Raw genomic sequence first — 21,673 nt, forward strand, 5'->3', positions numbered from 1 at the left:
TGCTCCACAGCTTTAAAACAATACTCAGACTGGTTGCATAACCTAATGGTTAAGGCACTGCCTTCCCATGCTAAAGGTTGTGGGTTTGAGTCTTTTTTTTTTGACAGGTGCTTTGAAACTGTTTATTTTTAAATATTTATCAAAGTGACTCTGATCATTATTTTTAGTCAATTATTAGGTTTGAAAGTATCTTTTTTATTTCTGTTCCTTTGTTACGTCATATTAGTCTTTGTATTAACTTCATTATTTACTCTTGTTTTTCGTCCTTTCAGTCTTTTTCCACTTGGAATTTGTGTATGTATGATTTTCATTATTGTTCTGTATTAACTGTGACTGACGGGGCCCGCACCTGTTTGGTCATAGTCATAAGCTTGCTGTAAGTGACTGATGGCATATCAGGTGGATAAGGACATTCAGTTTCGCCACACAGTTGCTGTGTTCTACTGTTTAACGTAATCGGGTCTTAGTCTCCCTCTTCAATACAATCATCCGTACTTTCTTCCGTTACCAAACTGCTGATTTTTTGTTGCCTTGAGGTGTGTCATGCCGACCAATTCTTTCTTTTAGTCAAGTTCTGCCACAAATTTCTTTTCTCCTTAACTCAGTTCTGTACCTTCTCATTACTTACTTGATCTATTCATTTAACCCTCCGACAGGCGCGCCTACTGTTGTCACACGAGAGCAGGTGTGTGTCGTGAAATTTACAACATGGTCATTTGTCAGTAAAAACAAGCTTGTCTTAAGCAAACTGTTGTATTTATCAAAGAAAGCATTTCATAGTCACTATCTTCAACATTTATAGCAAAAGGTTTTCTCTTCTAGGTCTTTAAATAACAATTTAGCCAGTTTTTCTGATATGTCTTCACTTTCAGAACACCTTCGACAGACTATTTGTTTGCCAATTAATTCCAGCAATGTTCAGAAAAATCAAAAAAGTAGGCAATGGCCATCTCCTTGTAATTCTTTGAAATGGAGTTTCGGGCACACATTTTAGCTACAACGCCAATTCCACCTTTTGTCATGTTGTACTCAATTATGATTTCAGGTTTGTGTGTTTCTTCATCCACTGTTGTCATGTCCTGCACAGCAGATGAAAGTATGGCATAGTTTTTACAAGGAACATATGAAACTTAAGGTCTTATCCTTCCAAAATTCAAACACTGCACTTCCAATTTCTTTTGTTTTGTTTGTGAGAAATTCTGGAAGAATTTCACATTTGTTCTTCATCATAGTACCAATGCATGTGATAGTCTTCTGCAGAAAATATTCAGAAAGAAGGTAGCTTATGTACCAATTGTCACTTGTAAGGTTCCTGTTAGACTTTCCTATAGGCACCAAATACCTATTCACTATGTCCTGAGGAGAATTAGATACCCGATATTGTCCTAACTTAGAATGAATAGAAACCTATTGCAGCTCATTGCAGTACTAAGCAGTAGCACTCCTGTTCCATCTACTGTACTTTAGTATGGTGGTATTTTTTTTCTTCACGTTCTTAAAAAATAAAAACCTGAACACAGCCATTATTTGTCATTTCATTACCTCTTTTGCATGAGAATTGATGTGGGTATCGCTGTTTATTTATATAGGCATTTGTATAGTTTCCGACTTCATCGATAAAGTCAAGGTCAACTATTTTCAAAAAAGCACTAACTTCATCAGTTATACCCATCACCTTTCTCTTTGGGTCTGGTGGAATTTGTGCAATGTTTTTTCTGTTGGTTTTGATGTTTTAGCACACTCGCTTTTACACCAACGTGAAACTTTGGCTTTTCAGTAAAGAACCCTCGCACATCTGCTGTCTCTTCAGGATCACCACCATGCTCACCTTCAGGCTCAGGTTCACTGCCATGCTCCTATTCAGTGTTTTCATCACTCAGATCTACTGTACTTTCCTCCGAGTCTGAAAAGTCTGGATGGACTTTATCATAACCTTCTTTGAGCAGTTTGCAAATTTGTTCATCTGATACACCTTTTGAATTGGAACAAAACTTCAAAGCAATGAACCTTTTACAACAGCATGCCCACTCGAGGGTTAATCTTCTGCATAATCTGTAGCACCACATTTCAGAAGCTATTGTCATCTTGTATAAACAGTTGTATCATCCATGTTTCACTTCCATACACGGCTACACTTCAGACCAATGGCTTCAGATAAAACGTTCTAACTTTGAAACTGATATTAAATGTGACCCAACTCCTTTCTTTTAAATATATGCTTTTCATGCTGTTTCCTGTCTGCATTTTAAATCGTCTCTATTTCATCCTTCATCTTGTTATTTTGCTGCCCAAACAGCAAAACTCGTCTACCTCCTTTCAGTGGCTAATTTCCTTATCTAACTTACCCAGCACCAACTAATTAAATTTGACCACATTCCATTATCCTTGATTTACTTTTGTTGATGTTCATTTTGTAACCTCCATCCAAGACAGTATCTGTACTTTCAACCAATCTTCCAAGTCATTTGCCATGCCAAAAATAATCACAGTGTCATTGACAGACCTCAGAGTTTTTATTTTATCTCCGTGAACTTCAATTCCCACTGCCACTCCAAATTTTTCTTTGGTTTCCTTTATTGCTTGCTCAGTGTACTGATTGAATATCATTGAGGACAGGGTACAACACTGCCTCACTCCCATCTTGACTTCTGCGTCCCTTCCTCTTATAACTGTCGTCTGGTTTCCCTATAAGTTGTAAATAGTCATTAGTTACGCGCATTTTGTTCCTGCAACCTTCAGCCTTTCAGAGTATAGTCTAGTCAATACGATTTGTAAATCTACAGATGCCATACACATAGTTTTGCCTTTCCTTAACCTGTTTTGTAACATAAGTCATAGGGTCAGTATTGCCTCACGTGTGATAACTTTTCTCCGGGATGTAAACTTATCTTCATCTACATCTACATCTACATCTACATCTACATCTACATTGATACTCCGCAAGCCCCCCAACGGTGTGTGGCGGAGGGCACTTTACGTGCCACTGTCATTACCTCCCTTTCCTGTTCCAGTCGCGTATGGTTCGCGGGAAGAACGACTGTCTGAAAGCCTCCGTGCGCGCTCTAATCTCTCTAATTTTACATTCGTGATCTCCTTGGGAGGTATAAGTAGGGGGAAGCAATATATTCGATACCTCATCCAGAAACGCACCCTCTCGAAACCTGGCGAGCAAGTTACACCACGATGCAGAGCGCCTCTCTTGCAGAGTCTGCCACTTGAGTTTATTAAACATCTCCGTAACGCTATCACGGTTACCAAATAACCCGGTAACGAAACGCGCCGCTCTTCTTTGGATCTTCTCTATCTCTTCCGTCAACCCGACCTGGTACGGATCCCACACTGATGAGCAATACTCAAGTATAGGTCGAACAAGTGTTTTGTAAGCCACCTCCTTTGTTGATGGACTACATTTTCTAAGCACTCTCCCAATGAATCTCAACCTGGTACCCGCCTTACCAATAATTAATTTTATATGATCATTCCACTTCAAATCATTCCGCACGCATACTCCCAGATATTTTACAGACGTAACTGCTACCAGTGTTTGTTCCGCTATCATATAATCATACAATAAAGGATCCTTCTTTCTATGTATTCGCAATACATTACATTTGTAATTTGTAATTTGTAATTTCCTTGAGGTTGGTACTACCACTTTTCCCATTCTTCTATAAATAGTGTCAGTATTTTCCATTCATAACTTTTTAAACTGTTGATTCCATAATATTCACATCTTTCAGCACTTGCCCTTTTTACAATAGGAATTATTACATTCTTCTTGATGTTTGAGGGTATTATTTCTTCTTCTTCTTGTTCCGAATGCACTTTCTTCTGATAGAGGTCAGTGATCTACATTGCCAGCTCTGGACATGACATTGCAGTGTGGAAGGCATCCTCTGATGTGCAATTGTACCATCTATAAATGTCCTTCAGCCAGTAGTTCCTTCATCTTCTGACAGGCCTACTCCCTCGCATTTTCTCTTCAGTGATGAGGTTGAATAATGGTACCTCTTTATAATATGTCCTAGATATTGATTTTCCTATGTTTTATAGTGAGCAACAGCTCTTTTTCCTTTTCATCTGATGAAGGACTTCTTCATTTGAAATTTTCAGCACCAAAGGTACACATAAAGGGACAGCTAAACAGATATGTTTCATAAGCATCAATGCTTTTCTCTAGGTATTGGCCAAGAGTCTAGTTTTCATGTCCCTAGAGAAAAATGGAGTACACAGTAACAAATCATTCACATTCTCAGTCACAGACAGTTTTTTCATGCTAATAAATTGTCTCCTGGCTAGTCCTATTTTTGATCTGATCTCTTCGGTGCATTCACACCACTCATCCATCACAGTGACCAAGTATGTCAAGGATGATACTTGTTCATTCCTATTTCTTTTTATTGATCAGGTTGCTTGGATGCGTAGAGAAAACTTTGGTCTTGGATGTGTTTTAGACTCCACTGGAATACATTGTCTACCATTTGTTGGAGCACAGATAGATCATTTGCTGTGACAATAGTATGATCTGAATGTGTAATATTGTTAATCATTGTTTCCTAATATTTTTAATTATTGTTCCATTTATAATGAGCAAGTTGCTTTCTTCTGCCAGCACTTCCCTGAAAATTGCTTCAGACTAAATATTAAACAATGGAGGTGATAGTATACGGCACTGATGAACGCCTTTAGTTTACTTCATTCATCATAAGAATAAAACTAATGTAATGAAGCTGTAGCCAGTAAACCTAATTTAACAAACACAAATGCGAAGATTGATCAGCAGGCATTGTACATGCAGACTGATGTAAGCAGGTCCTACTTACGTGTAAGATATCGTGTTGCTGTGTTATGGTAAATGAATCTTTGAGGTACTCTAATGCATTAACAACCTTCAACATTTTTCTTAATCACAATTTAACTATGTAGTTATTATTTCAAAAATTGTGCACAGTCGCAGTATCTGTACTGTTGAGCACCAATTGTTGCACTGTTAATAAGTATTGTGAAAATGGCTGATGCTGCTTTCTGCTGCGTTGTGAAACATACACAGGAGACACAGTAAAAAAGTACCAAGAAAAGGATTGCTCTGAATGTTTTTCACAAATTTACAGAAAAAAATCAACTTTGAAGATCGTACTAAAGAACTTTATTTACTAAATATAAGGTAGTTTCTTAAATATGATTTCTAGCTGAATCGGTAGCATTGTAGAAGTGTATTACAGGTTCAGCAGTAACTATAATATTTCTTTTTTCGTTCTGTTTGCAATACCAACATCTCTTAAATACAAATTCATCAAATATATGCTTATTAACTCAAATCTAATCACAATTTTTTCATGAAAAATCCATGTGTTCTTGTTCCTAATTAAATATTGCACATAAGATACCAATTTTCATGCAATACGAACCAAACAGAACTGATCTGAAGCCAAGTTAATGGTTTTGTCATGAGAAATAGCAAGACGATTAAGCCATGAGATGAACAGGAACTGATACACAAACTCTCGTCACACGTCAGTGCCGACAACTGGTGGGATACAGAATTGCACATCAAAAAATGTTGTGCTTGGATGGCTTCATGGATTCTGTTGTTGATAGACTCGTTACCAACATAGCAGAGGACACTCTCAGTACTGAAATACATTTCTCAAATTTGGATGTGGAAGGAGTTCAGAGATTACTAGACAACTGACTGTAAGTAATACCTTCAGTGGCTGCAACATCCCCACAGTATGCTTTTGTGTACCAAATATCCTTTGTGTTTATTTCGGGAATTTTCATTGCTCGTTTTTAATTACAACATGCTGTTAGCTAAGAATGAGGGCATGCTTTCTGTCTGGTCCACTAAGAAGTGTGCGGTATTGCTGGAGTTCTGCTGAATAATATTTTATTCTGTTTAAAAATAATTCAAAGCTATGTTTTTCTCTGCTTGACTCTTTTTCTGTTTTAACTGCAACTGCTCCCATCACTCCATGTTAGTAGAAGCACATAGCTGGCCTGTGCTTTCTGAGTTAAATGCGCTGGTAAACCTGTTGTCCCATACTATTGCTCAGTTGATGTCTTCGTAATGCACACCACAAAATGTATCATTATAATTGCACTTGACTGTACTGGAGATGAAATCCATAGAGATTCCAGAAAACGTGGAAGAATGTTTACATCAGGTTTATTCTTATGATGAACACAGAATAATTGTAGTAGATTCTGATATTCCGTGGTCAGTTGTTATATCTGTAGTCCGATTCTAATACAGTGCGCTGATAATGCGTAAATTGTTTTATTCATCACTAGTTGACCTCAATATCTCCATCATCTTATCATGTCTCACACAGCCAAAGGCTTTTTTACAGTTGATGAAACAATCGTACAGATTCATTTCATTTTTCTGAACCTCTCACTACTACATTCAAGGAGAAGAGTCGTGCTTGGGTTACAACCCTATTTTGGAATCCGAACTGGGTCGTGTCTATTTGGGATTCACTTTTGTTGTAAATCCATGTGTGTATGATTTGCAAAAATATCTTGAGTACAGGAGACATCAGAACAATCGTACAATAGTGATCACACTGTGAGGAGTTGGTCTTCTTCAGCAGTGGTATATAAATTGATCTCGGCCAGTCATTAGGTATCTTTCGTGATGCTTGGGTAACACCGAATGACAATGTTGGGAGACTGAGGCCAGTCGACTACTGTCCAACTAAAACTTGTGTTGTTTTCACAATTGAAATTAGCACCAGGATAGGTTTTAATGGATTTCACAAAATATTTTAGTTCTTGTTTTACCAAAATAAAATCAGCCTGATATTTGATGGTCGTCCCTATCTATCAGTGGGTGACTGAAAAAGTATTAAAACAAAAACTTAATGTTATGCTCAAAACTTCACCACTGTATCTCTACTTGTGTTTCATTCACCAGACCATAGCACCCTATAGCACTACTTTTTCCACCAGGGCCAATTTTTGCATTAAAATCAACTGTGGCCAGTGTAATCTTTCAGTTTTTTTGTTAGTTTCATTGATTCATCATCTCTGTTTACTGGTAGTGCACAAGCCTGAATAAAGTTCATTGCTCGATGTGACGTTTGTGACCTTAATAACATTAATCAGTCTTCATGTGAAACAAAATAGAGAACTGATTTTGCTAACATTGATGACACAAGTATAGTAACTTTATATATATGACGAGTATCACTTCCCCTGGAAAAGTATAATGATTCATCCTTCATACTGTGAATCCCACATCCAGGCCATCTTACATCACTTGGTCGGAGGATTTCTACTTTTGTCTTGCATCTCTTTACCTCTACATTTGTCAGCTTCCCACTCATATATAAACTGCATACGGCCGTGCGGTTCTAGGCGCTAGAGTCTGGAGCCGAGCGACCGCTATGGTCACAGGTTCGAATCCTGCCTCGGGTGTGGATGTGTGTGATGTCCTTAGGTTAGTTAGGTTTAATTAGTTGTAAGTTCTAGGGGACTGATGACCTCAGAAGTTAAGTCGGATAGTGCTCAGAGCCATTTGAACCATTTAAACTGCATACATCCCATGTTGCAATTCAAGAATAGTTGTCAGATACATTTTTCCTGGCTTTCTAGTCACAGCAGCTTTCTAGTCACTGAATATTTGAATGGGGGAATAGATTCTTCCTCTGTTTGGGCCGTTTCCTGACCTTAAGACAGTAGTGTGCCCTAACCTCATCCCACTTGTCCACCCTCATGGGGGCTGTCGCCACTTAGTATGTTCTTAACGTGGAATACATTCGGTCAAACAGGATTTTTATAAGGTTTACTTCTTTAGGGAAGCTGGCTTCACCATGCTTGTAGAGCCCCTCCCTCCCGACACTTCGTCTGGTTACTCTGCCGAGACCACTCCAGCTGGGATGACCCTGTCAGTAGCTGTGCTACTGCTGGTACAGTCCTCAGCTTTGATGGAGCAAGTGAGACCTCCCGCCTGCAACTGGAGGTGCCTTCGACAAAATGGAGTCCTGTGGCAGGGGAAAGGCTATTTACCTGTCTCGTATATCTGGAGTATTTACCTGTCTCACATACCTCGTGTAAGATCTTACATAACAAGTGGAATAGTTTTGTCATGGAGGCTGCCCAGTTCTGTCATCTGCTCCAGGGTTCTCGTTTCACTGTTCTGGCAAAGCATTCTAGGAGTATCGTGTCTCCAATATCCTTCACTTCCTGTTCCTGTCTTGAGTTCATTTCCCTTGTATAGCCCTTCAGTATCTTCCTTCTATCCCTCAGCTGCCCCTTCTTGTTTAGTACTGGCTTGCCATCTCTGCTCTCTTCATTCATGCAGATGCTTCTCTTTACTCAAGAGGTCTTTAATTTTCCTATAGTAGCATCTGTCTTTTCACCCAGTCATGCTTTGCATCTACAGCCTTGCATTTCTTCTCTAGCTGTAGCTGCTTAGCCAATTTGCATCTCTCTCTCTCTCTCTCTCTCTCTCTTTTTTGTCAGCCTTACTTTTCATGCACATGTATTCTGTTTTGTATACTTCATTTACTAAATCTTCATATTTCCTTCTTTCATCTACTTAATTCAATACCTCCCATACTATCTGAGTACTTCCAATATGTCTGGTCTTTTTACCAAATTTGATCCCCTTCTGCCTTCACTATTTCATTCCTTAAAGCTACCCTTTCGTCTTTTATTGTATTCCCTTCTCCTGTTTAAGTCAAACTTCGATTAATGTTTCCTGTGAAACTCTCTTCCTGTGGTGGCTTCAGTTTATCCAGGTTCCATCTTCTTAATTTCCTATCTTTTTATAATTTTTTCAGTTTTAATGTGCGATTCATAACCAATAAAGAAGTTGGTATCCACATCTACTACTAGAAACGTTTTCAGTTTAAAATATGGTTTCACACTCTTTATTTTCCCATTATATGATCAGTCTGAAATCTTAGTGTCTCTAGTATCTTTCTTTTTTAGAATATTCTTACTCAGTTCACCTGAGAGTTTATGAAGATTGAATTATGTTCTGTGGAGAGCTCTATCAGACACTTACCTCTTCCATTCCTTTCCCTCAGTCCACATCCTACTATTTTTCCTTCTCTTGGTGTCGAATAACAGTACCGCTTTGTTATTACATTTTTATCTCCCTGAGGTATCTGAATAATTTTCTTTAACTCATGAGAATATCATGAAAAGGATAAATTGCTACTCTCCAAATAGTGGAGACATTGAGTCACAGACACACAACAAAAAGACTGCTAAACACACTAAACACATAAGCATTTAGCCATAAGGTCTCCTTCAGAAATGGACTGCACACACACACACACACACACACACACACACACACAGACACACACACACACACACACACACACACACACACACACACACACACACACAGGTGAGTCCAGAGAAAGGTACATGCTTTGAGGAGAGATAGATTTAGTGATTCTGGACAAGAAAGTCATATGAACATATGTCCTGTCTTAACAGTTCCTGAAGAAACTAATGAAAACAGTGGGGAACAGGACAAATGCAGGTGATGGTAAATGAAACATTGTGATCTAGTGACTTGTTTAATTGTGTACATTGGCTTAAGAGCAAAGTCTACGAGCACAGAGTGGACATAAAGGAGGAACTTCTCACTTGTATCTTATATATGTGTGTGCTCAAATAAGGGACTATGTGAATGAGTTCACATCAGGATCACAAGAGCTGTCAACAACAGCTACAAAATGCATCGCAGTTGGCAACGGACTTTTTGATCACCTTTTGTGAGGAAGTACACGCAGTTAAAAGAAACCCTAGACCACAATGTATCATTTAGTATCAACTGCATTTGTCCTGTTCCACACTGTTTTCATTAGTTTTCTCAGAAACTGTTAAGAACAGGACATACATTCATATGACATTTTTGTTGTAACTTCAGATATGCCCTAGAGAAGGGCTTGGGACCCTTGCAGTTTATCTTGTATATTAATTACCTGGAAGACAGTATTTATTGTAACAAAAATTTTTGTGGATGATGCAGTTGTGCGTAATGAAGTCATAAATATTGTTGGATATCACATACAGTTGTACTGTTGTTTGTAAGCATTGTCATCGTACCAACTCGCAATGCTTATTGGAAGTTTAGAAATAAACTGTTCAGCTGTTTGGCTCAATCTGTGGCTCTCACAATGTCATAAGAGAACAACGAAAGTTGGGTTTTGCACTACTGATCTTTCTGGAATGTGAGCAGTTTGGCAAGGAGGAAGTAGTTCTGTCAGAGTCAGCCATTGTAATGCTATGAGACCTAATGTAGAGTAAGTCCACGTGAACATGTTGTGGGCTTGGACTGGTTGCCAAACCACAAGTGGGGTCTGCTTAGCAGCACAGTGACGCACTCTCCTGTCAAAATGGCCGGTACAGGCAGTACCAATTGTGCGTAGGTAGGACTGAGAGTGTTGCTCAATGTGTAATTGCGTATGTTGCCTAACTTTGCATTTTTTTTATTTTAATTGTGATGGAGCTCACTTTTGTTTGGATTAAAGTTAATGCTAACTAGTCATTTCAATATTTAGTGTACAGAGATACAGGTTTAATTCTTTTTTCAGACTTACTGTAAGGCAGAAGAGCCTGTACTGGTCTCACTTGTCTCAGTGCTTCCCAAAGAGCAACACATGGTAAGTTTTGTTATTAAGACATTTGCACTTGGTAATGGATAAGTTTAAGTGGAGACAATAATGATCCCATGATGTATCTTAGAAGATAGATTGAAGCATACATTTTAGATAGATATGTAAGTCTCTGACACTGTTGACTGGAATACACTATTTAATATATCAACAAAATCAATCAATTTTTGAAAATATAATGTAATTGAATAGATAAAAAATCTACTCACCAAGTGGCGGCAGGAGGAAACATGAACAAAGGTATTGAAATTTGCAAGCTTTCAGAGCCAGTGGCTCATTCTCCTGATAGAAGAGTTGAAGGGGATGGAAAGAGAGGTGAAGGAAAAGGTCTGGTGAACTTTAGGCAATGGAGAGAAGGAGCAACTGACTCTGAAAGCTTGCAGATTTCAATACATTTATTTTTATTTTCTCCTACTGCCACTGCTTGGAAAGCACTATTCGGAATTCTTAACCTTAGAATAACAAGGTGGGGTAAAAAATTACCCAAGTCGATATAATTTTTTATCCATGTTGGTACCCCTGGCTTCTCGGACGGAAGTCATTGACTACCTTTCCAGTCTGTATTGTTGTTCACGTTGAGGAGGCTATAATCTCTCAGGCTTTATTTTCCATGCTCCTTTAACAGATAAATTGTGAAATTTTGCGTTCGGGGTAAAAAATCACGCCACCTTGTCATTTACATTAAATTTTTTTGTTTATAAAATAGGTGGTACTTTCTTTTGCAGGCATAGAAAATATCTTCTCATGACCTATTAAGAACTCCAGATGAAATATTAAGAGAATTTGACCGTCAAGAAGCTGAAAATGTATATTACAATGAATCAGACGAAGATGTGAGAAAAAATGAAGGTGGTCGTATCACAGAAACCTGGAGGATGATGAATTTGATGTATCGCCATTTGAGGTTGATTCATCAGACGAAGGAGACAGCCAAGTAAGGAAAATTTTGTATGGCAGAAATGGGTGTTGTTGGAACACACATCCCTTCCACAAAAAAGCGTAGAGTGTGCCAGGAAAGAATATAGTGGTACATGCACTTGGTGCACTAGGCAAGGCAATAAACGAAACATACCAGATTGCAAAGAAGAACAGCAGACAAGTTCGCTGCATATTGTGATTTATGGTGTATGTTTGTCAAACAGTCAAGAACTGTACACTCCATCTGCCCTCCTAACCATTGACGAGACCCTCCTTAGCTTCTGAGGCAGATGCCCATTCAAAATGTATCTACCAAGCAAGCTGGACAAATATGGGCTAAAGATAATTTCATTATGCGACATGAAGACATATTGTTTTTATGCAGGAATTTCATATTTGGGGAAAGAGACTAGGGACAAACATGTTTGAGTTCTTACATATTATGTGATGAAATTATGTGAACCTGTATATGGAACCAACCGGAACATTGCAATGGACAACTGGTTTGCTTCTTGTGAAGTAGCCAACAAACTGGCTGACAAAAACTTGACAGTGGTTGGCACCTTACGCAAGAATAAACCAGAAATACCAGAATCCCTGCTTCAAACCAAGAATAGGCCAGTTTCTTCATCTGTATTCATTTACAGGAGAGAAAAAATGTTTGAGTCTTACATTCCAAAGAAAAATAAAAACTTTATTCTTTTGTCAACAATGCACAAGATAGGTGAAATAGATGAGAAGACAAATTGAACATAGTACTGTTCTACAATGATAACAAAGGGGGAGTCGATGTATTTGATTTACTATGCCACAACAAAACCACAGCGCGAAAAACCAGGCACTGGACAATGTGATACATGTATGGTCTTTTAGACGCATCAGGAATAAATGCCTATGTCTTGTATAAGGATAATGGTGGCACAAACAGCCGAAGCAATTTTCTCAAGTCATTGGCATTCGGGCTGGTTGAAGCAGAAATGAAGGACAGAATCATGAGAAAAAATTTACCTAAAGAGCTTCACATAACCATGGAACAGATTTTAACACATTTTGGGAGCGATATTCCTAGATCAGCAGCACAACCAGAAACAATCTCAAAAAAAAAAAAAAAAAAAAAAAAAAAGTGGACGATTCTTTCCTTGCAGTCGAAAAGAAGACCGGAAAAGTTCCTTTGAATGCTGTGTCTGTTTGAAACCAGTGTGCAAGGACCATCAGAAAAATATTTGTCAAAGTTGCCATAACAGTTTACTTTGAAAATGTTTGGAATATTCAAAATATCATCAAATTTTGAAAATAATTTATAAAATCTGTGTTTCCTTTCACATGAGGAACTATTTTTCCATAGTTGTTAGCTTTATACTTTTTACCAATTCACATGTTATTTCCTTCAATGATTCTTATGCCTTTTGATTTATTCTATTGTGTTTTGCAATGTCATAACACAAAGGGTAACTGAATGCAATAGATAAGTGCAGTGTCATATTTCTGTACATGACAACCATCATACAATAAAATGCATTGATATTATAGTTATGATTTGCTTTGTCATATTATAAAACATAACCTTACTTTGTAATAAATGTTTTATATTGTGTGATTATTACTTTATGTTACTCCAGAACCTCTTTTGTGAAACAAATAATTCAGAAAAACACGGGGTAAATTTTTAACCCACTTTGTTATGTATGTCTCGGGATTAGCACCTTGTTACTCTAGGGTTAAGTTTATCACACATAAAATACAGGGTGCAAAAAGTAATCTGTAATTTGTACAGAAACAAGACTGCAGTTGTAAGAGTCAAACTGCTGCAGCGCACCTACCACGGAGTGCTGGCAGCCCAGTGTCTGCCAGCTGCACAAACCATGGCAGGGCCGAGAAGTCGACAAGTAGTTGTATCAGAGGGTGTTGCCGGTGGCCGCACTGAAACGTCACTTGCTGCACGCTGTTAGCATTGGCGTGAGTCGTTTGAGACTGTGTTCTACTTCTGTGACCCAACCGAGCATCCAATTGAAAATCTGTGGTACTCTGCACACTGAGGATTTAATCTCACGCTAGTGTAGCAGAAGGCAGGGACATCGCCAGTCCGGAACCGTTGAATTCACCACAGTCGCTGCTGCCTTTGCTGTCCATCGCCACTCGCAACTGAGATGTCGCACGCCCTAGGACCAGCCTCTGCCAACTTAGCGTGTCTGGACTTTGTCATCGTTTCAGTGTTGGCAGCTAGGAATATTGACGTTTTCATTACTCGTTCTCGGCGCAGACTTCGTGTTCATGAGTGTGCTCTGCAGTAACTTGTCGGAACTTTAACTTTTGTTCTTCTAGTTATATTGTCCAGCAGGGGACTCCATTATTTGTTTTCCAGTTATTGACATTTTGAGAGACTGTATTGTTTACTACAGCTCTTCTTGCCACAGCAAATTTTCTGAAGAAGTATTTAATTTCTGTGGTGTTAATTGATTAGTTTTGGAAGACACTTCAAGAAGCATTTTAAAGTGTTGTTGTTAATGTTTTCTAAAGGCTCAAAACTGTGTGCATTTAACATAATGGTGTAAGTAAATATTTTTCCAGTTTAGGTTCCATTCCTGTCCCTCCTGTTCAATCTGTAAACTCATCGAGCAGTGAAGGAAACCGAAGAGAAATTTGGAAAAAGATATGAGGTTCAAGAAGAAGAAATAAAAACTTCGACATTTGCCAGTGGTTTAGTAATTCTGATGATTAAAGTTCTCCTGGGGGTGTTACCACATTATTGGATAACATACTTTAAACATAAACTATAAAACAGACATTTTGACAATTTTGCAATGGCCGTCTTCAGACCTATCCTGGTATTACATGAGGAAATCTGCCTCCCTCTATTGCAGACAATTTTGTGTCAGTACATCATACTTGTGAAACGTTATTAGTCCTAGAATATAATAAGCTAATCATGACAGAAGGGAGAGGGTAGGAAGGAAGTTACTCATGGTCTACATGGCTTCTCAATGATTGGACACAGTCTGCATATCAGCACTTGTTTTTTGCTGGGCATGTTTTCTGCCTAGTGCATGTGGAAATGCACTGAGAGTTCCTCTGTGGCTGATTATTAAGTCTGTTTCATCAGTGTGGGGAGCCTTTCCTCCTGCAAAACCAGTCTTGCCCTGAGGGTGGCCATTGCAGTACAGTTGAAATGTCAGTGTTATAGTTCAACATTTAAAGTAGTTTACACAGGATGGAGCAGATGAAACAAGTTTTTTAAACCACTAGTACTAAGGTAATGATTGAGAGTATTCATCATGAGTGATGATTGGCAGACAGCTCAGACAATGCAGATTGTGTGTGCAGTTCTTTAGAAAGAATGATTCTGTGGTACAGTTCAATGTTTTTTCCATTGAAAGTTTAGTGATGGATGTTGAGATGCAGTCCCAGATGAAAATACTGCACTCTGATGGGTTGCAGCATTAAGACGCACTGAGTTTATGATGTAAAAGAAACCACCTAGTGTTCCCTGTTCAGCTTGTACTCCCGAAAATGTAGATGGACTGAGAACGGTAGTTCTTGCTAGTCTGAAAGAATCTGCTAGGCGACAGGTTGTATCGCTGAGTATGTCACGTTGTTCGCTTCAGTGTATCTTGGGCGATGATCTCAAGTTTCACCCGTACAAAATAAATATTGTCCTGCATCTAAGTGAAATGGATTTTGTGCAATGCAGAGAATGTTGTGGCATAATGGACACTATCCTTATGCACGATGCGAATGTTCCAGTATTTGTGAATGATGAAGACCATTTTCATCTGGATCATTAAGTTAATGTACAGAACTGTTGGTACCAGGCATTGGAAAACCCACATGGACTCCGCCAAAAACCTCTCCACAGCATAAAAGTAACAGTATGGTTTGGTATATCCAGAATTGGATTTTTGGCCGTGACTTTTGTGAATAGGGAGGAACCACAGTTACAATGTCATTAGCATGTTATGGCAAAATGTTATACAGCTTTCTTCATCCAGAACTTGAACGGTGTCGAGTGAGAAATCTGGTTCCAGGAGAATGATGGTACAGCTCACACTATGAGAGCACCCATGGAAACAGTTCAGCAGATGTTCTGAGGACACGTCATTTCACAATTCGGTGATGTTCCTCGGCCCCCTCGCTCATCTGATCTGTGACTTCTTTTTGTGGGGCTACTTGAAATCAAGAGTGTAAGTGAACAAGTGCAGAATTGATTCAAGATTTCCATTTGTCAGGAAATTGAAGCTGTGCCAAATGAAATGTTGGAGAGAGCCTTGCATGACTTGTATTTTCTGAACCTAATTAAGATACGTAGATGCAAAAAATGCAATAAAAGTTTTTCTATTGAGAGCAAGATTTTTTAAAATAAAACCAGGTTTAAGTTATTCACTAGTGAAAAATATGCATTTCCTCTCTGTCACCCTGTACAGTGACAGGGTACAACACCCAGAAGAATTTTAATCATTGGAACACCAGCTGCAGAAGCCTTTGTGGTTAAGACATTGTGATTCTCTCAGATTTAGTAAAGATCTCAAAGGAACAATTGAATGGAATGGGCAGTCTTGGAGGAGAGGTTATAAGCTGAACATGATCCAAAGTAAGTGAAGATTAATCGATTTAGTAAAATTAAGTCAGCTGACACTGAGGGAATTAGATTAAAAAGAGATGCTATAAAAATTGTAGATGTTGTTGTTGTTGTGGTCTTCAGTCCTGAGACTGGTTTGATGCAGCTCTCCATGCTACTCTATCCTGTGCAAGCTTCTTCATCTCCCAGCACCTACTGCAACCTACATCCTTCTGAATCTGCTTAGTGTATTGATCTCTTGGTCTCCCTCTACGATTTTTACCCTCCACGCTGCCCTCCAATGCTAAATTTGTGATCCCTTGATGCCTCAAAACATGTCCTACCAACCAATCCCTTCTTCTAGTCAGGTTGTGCCACAAACTTCTCTTCTCCCCAATCCTATTCAATACCTCATAATTAGTTACGTGATCTACCCACCTTATCTTCAGCATTCTTCTGTAGCACCACATTTCGAAAGCTTCTATTCTCTTCTTGTCCAAACTAGTTATCGTCCATGTTTCACTTCTATACATGGCTACACTCCATACAAATACGTTCAGAAACGACTTCCTGACACTTAAATCTATACTCAATGTTAACAAATTTCTCTTCTTCAGAAACGCTTTCCTTGCCATTGCCAGTCTACATTTTATATCCTCTCTACTTCGACCATCATCGGTTATTTTACTCCCTAAATCTCAAAACTCCTTTACTACTTTAAGTGTCTCATTTCCTAATCTAATTCCCTCAGCATCACCCGACTTAATTTGACTACATTCCATTATCCTCGTTTTACTTTTGTTGATGTTCATCTTATATCCTCCTTTCAAGACACTGTCCATTCCGTTCAACTGCTCTTCCAAGTCCTTTGCTGTCTCTGACAGAATTACAATGTCATCGGCGAACCTCAAAGTTTTTATTTCTTCTCCATGAATTTTAATACCTACTCCGAATTTTTCTTTTGTTTCCTTTACTGCTTGCTCAATATACAGATTGAATAACATCGGGGAGAGGCTACAACCCTGTCTCACTCCTTTCCCAACCACTGCTTCCCTTTCATGCCCCTCGACTCTTATAACTGCCATCTGGTTTCTGTACAAATTGTAAATAGCCTTTTGCTCCCTGTATTTTACCCCTGCCACCTTCAGAATTTGAAAGAGAGTATTCCAGTTAACATTGTCAAAAGCTTTCTGTAAGTCTACAAATGCTAGAAACGTAGGTTTGCCTTTTCTTAATCTTTTTCTAAGATAAGTCGTAAGGTCAGTATTGCCTCACGTGTTCCAACATTTCTACGGAATCCAAACTGATCTTCCCCAAGGTCGGCTTCTACCAGTTTTTCCATTATTCTGTAAAGAATTCGCGTTAGTATTTTGCAGCTGTGACTTATTAAACTGATAGTTCGGTAATTTTCACATCTGTCAACACCTGCTTTCTTTGGGATTGGAATTATTATATTCTTCTTGAAGTCTGAGGGTATTTCGCCTGTCTCATACATCTTGCTCACCAGATGGTAGAGTTTTGTCAGGACTGGCTCTCCCGAGGCCATCAGTAGTTCTAATGGAATGTTGTCTACTCCCGGGGCCTTGTTTCGACTCAGGTCTTTCAGTGCTCTGTCAAACTCTTCACGCAGTATCTTATCTCCCATTTTGTCTTCATCTACATTCTCTTCCATTTCCATAATATTGTCCTCAAGTATATCGCCCTTCTATAAACCCTCTATATACTCCTTCCACCTTTCTGCCTTCCCTTCTTTGCTTAGAACTGGGTTGCCATCTGAGCTCTTGATATTCATACAAGTGGTTCTCTTCTCTCCAAAGGTCTCTTTAATTTTCCTGTAGGCAGTATTTATCTTACCCCTAGTGAGACAAGCCTCTACATCCTTACATTTGTCCTCTAGCCATCCCTGCTTAGCCATTTTGTACTTCCTGTCGATCTCATTTTTGAGACGTTTGTATTCCTTTTTACCTGCTTCATTTATTGCATTTTTATATTTTCTCCTTTCATCAATTAAATTCAATATTTCTTCTGTTACCCAAGGATTTCTATTAGCCCTCGTCTTTTTACCTACTTGATCATCTGCTGCCTTCACTACTTCATCCCTCAGAGCTACCCATTCTTCTTCTACTGTATTTCTTTCCCCCATTCCTGTCAATCTGCAGTTCATAACCAATAGATTGTGGTCAGAATCCACATCTGCCCCAGGAAATGTCTTACAATTTAAAACCTGGTTCCTAAATCTCTGTCTTACCATTATATAATCTATCTGATACCTTTTAGTATCTCCAGGATTCTTCCAGGTATACAACCTTCTTTTATGGTTCTTGAACCAAGTGTTAGCTATGATTAAGTTATGCTCTGTGCAAAATTCTACAAGGCGGCTTCCTCTTTCATTCCTTCCCCCCAATCCATATTCATAATTGTAGATAAGTCTTGTTATTCAGGTAGCGAAGAAAATGAGGATGAACGAAGTAAGGAAGAAATTAAATGCATTGTGCTAGTTGCAAGCAAAGCATTTCTGAAAAAGAGAATTTTTTTTAACTCTTAATATTAGTTTAAAGGTTAGGAAGTCTTTTGTCAAGGTGTTGGTATAGAGTGTAGTTGTATGGAAGAGAAATTGGGACAGTCCTCATTTAAGATGAAAAGGGAATAGCTTTTGAAATGTCACGCTGTAGAAGATTGCCAAAGATTATATGGTACTGGATAATTAATGAAGAAGATCTGGATCAAATTCGAAAGAAAATAAATTTAACTAACAACTTGACTAAAAGAGGCCATGTACTAGGGCGTCAAGGAATTGTCAATTTGCCGGTGGAGCGGTGAAAGGGGAATTAAAAATTGTAGAGGAAGATCAAAGCTTGAATACATTAATCAGATATTGAAGTGGATGCAGGTTTTGATATGTATATTGTGATGAAGAAAGAAGTTTGCCGAAGATGGACTTGTGCTGTGGAACACAGCAGCTTTGAAACCTTAATTTTGTATGAAAGTTCAAATTAAGAGAGTGTGTTCCCCATAATTTTCCAAACTATAGTGTAACTAGCGGATGCTTAAAATGTGTGAACTATTTCAAGAAGTGTTTGAAGTGTTTTAGGCCATTTGGTATATAGTGCTCCACTTAGTTCTGGAAATGGATACTGCAGTCAAATAGGGTGGCACTAGAAGTACACATTAATGGTCACACACGCTCACCTGTTCAAATTCATTGCTGACACCTGTCTGGACAGATGGTGAGGCCACCCTAGCTACATTCTGCCAGAACCTCAATGCCTTCTCCCCCTTTGCTTAACCCTGTTCTGCTCAACCAGAACCATCTTCCTCCATGTGGGCCTCCACCTCGAGGATAGCTTCATCAGTACCTCCGTCCATATCTAACCTTCCAAACACTGACAGTACCTCCACCTCACCAACTGCCACCCATTCCGTACAGAGAAATCATTTCTGTACAGACTAACCACCTGTGGTCGTCACATCTGCAGTGATGAGCAGTCTGCCTGCAAATACACTGAGTGGCCCACCCAGACCTTCACAGATCAAAATTACCCGCCCAACCTTTTACAGAAACGGATGTCTCTTGCTCGGTCTCTCCAGCCATCTACCACCTCGTGCTTACCCACCATCTGGCTATGAAGGAGCATTCCTCTCGTGCCTCGGCACCGTGCAGGACGGGAGCGAAGGTTTCGACTACCTCTGACTGTGCCCTGAAATGAATATTCTACCCACTATCCTTCCACCCTCACCTGCAATCCATTGCCTCGACGCTCATATCGCCGGAATAGACCTCGAGGTAAGATGTATCTCGTAAACCCTCCCGACCACCTACTCCAGTCGGGCATCTTCTACCCCGTCAGAGGCAGGGTTACCTGTGAAAGCAGTCATTTTATCTACAACCTGAGCTGCAACCACTATGCCACTTTCTACGTGGGTATGACAGCTAGAAAGCTGCGTGTCCACATGAATGGCCACCGGAAACGTGTGGCCGAGAGACAACTGGACTGCCCAGTTGCCGAGTCTGCTGCCTATCACGGCATGCTTTACTTCAGTGATGGCTTCATAGGCTGTGCCATCAGGGTCCTTCCTACCAACATGAGCTTTTCTGAACTGTGCAGGTGGGAACTCTCCCTGCAATATATCCTATATTACTGTAACCATCCTGGCCCCAGCCTTCACTAGTACCTGTCCACCATGCACCTATCCCCTTCGCTGCTCACGCTCCAGCACTACACAGTCTTGTATTCCCCTAACACACCCGCTAGTCACTAGTCTGTTTCACCCATTGCTTCTTCTCTCCTCCTTTCCCACTCGCCTTCCCTCGCCCCCCCCCTCCCCCCCTGCCCCACCACACACACGCGCACGTGCATTCAGTCTCTCTCTCTCTCTCTCTCTCTCTCTCTCTCTCTCTCTCTCTCTCTCACACACACACACACACACACACAAACACACACACGTCCTCCACATCCGCACCCCATGCCGCCACCTAACCATTACAACATGGTAGCTGCTCCTGTCAGGTGCTATACGACTCAGTTCAGCCGCAGTGGCCAGAGACAGTGCTTTTCTGTGTGTGTGTGTGTGTGTGTGTTTGTGTGTGTGTGTGTGTGTGTGTGTGTGTGTGTGTGTGTGTGTGTGTGTGTGTGTGTGTGTGTGCGTGCGTGCATGCTCTATATGGAGAATAGCAATCTATTCTTTTCATAATATTGTTAAAATAAATAATATTTTTATTCAGGATAACTGAGCAGCAAGAATATTGTGTAAAGTACACAGTGATATGCCTTTCAGGGGCTGCATTAACGATCTCGAAATTCTTCGCTCACTTCCTGGTACATTTACTTTGCAACAATTTTTGTTGCTTATAATAAAAATTGGCTTCAGCTGAAAAGTGATTTGCACAATCGCTAAATGACACAAATAATTTTCATCTTGACACTTTTTCTTTTGGTCTAGTATACAGAGTTAAGTTACATAATCTGGTGCAAAGTATTTCAACGTATCCTACCAAACATAAAGCAAGATGTTTGGCCAAGAATATTTGGCAGTTGATAAGAAAATGGAAAACATTCCTTGTTGGGCATTTCTGCTAAAAATTATCTGAATCTGCAGATTCAAGAATGTTAGCTACGTGACAAACAACAGTGTTCATAGAAATCTACATCTACATCTGGATTCCGCAAGTCACTGTATGGTGTGTGTTGGAAGGTACCCTGTTCTACGACTAGTCATTTCCTTTCCTGTTCCACTTGCAAATGGAGCGAGGGAAAAACAACTGTCTACATCCCTCTGTATGGCCCCTAATCTCTCTGAGCTTATCTTCGCAGTCCTTACTAGAACTGTACACTGGGGGCAGTAGAATCACTCTGCAGTCAGCCACAAATGGTGGTTTTCTAAATTTTCTCGATAGTGCTCCTCAAAAAGAACGTTGTCTTCCCTCTGGTGATACCATTTGAGTTCTTGAAGCATCTCCATAATACTTTATTGTTGTTGAAACACATTAGTAACAAATCTAGTAGCCCATCTCTGAGTTGCTTCAATGTTTATCTTCAATTCGACCTGGTGCGGATCCCAATCA

This window comes from Schistocerca americana, chromosome 11 (assembly GCF_021461395.2).
Source record: "Schistocerca americana isolate TAMUIC-IGC-003095 chromosome 11, iqSchAmer2.1, whole genome shotgun sequence".
NCBI lineage: Eukaryota > Metazoa > Arthropoda > Insecta > Orthoptera > Acrididae > Schistocerca > Schistocerca americana.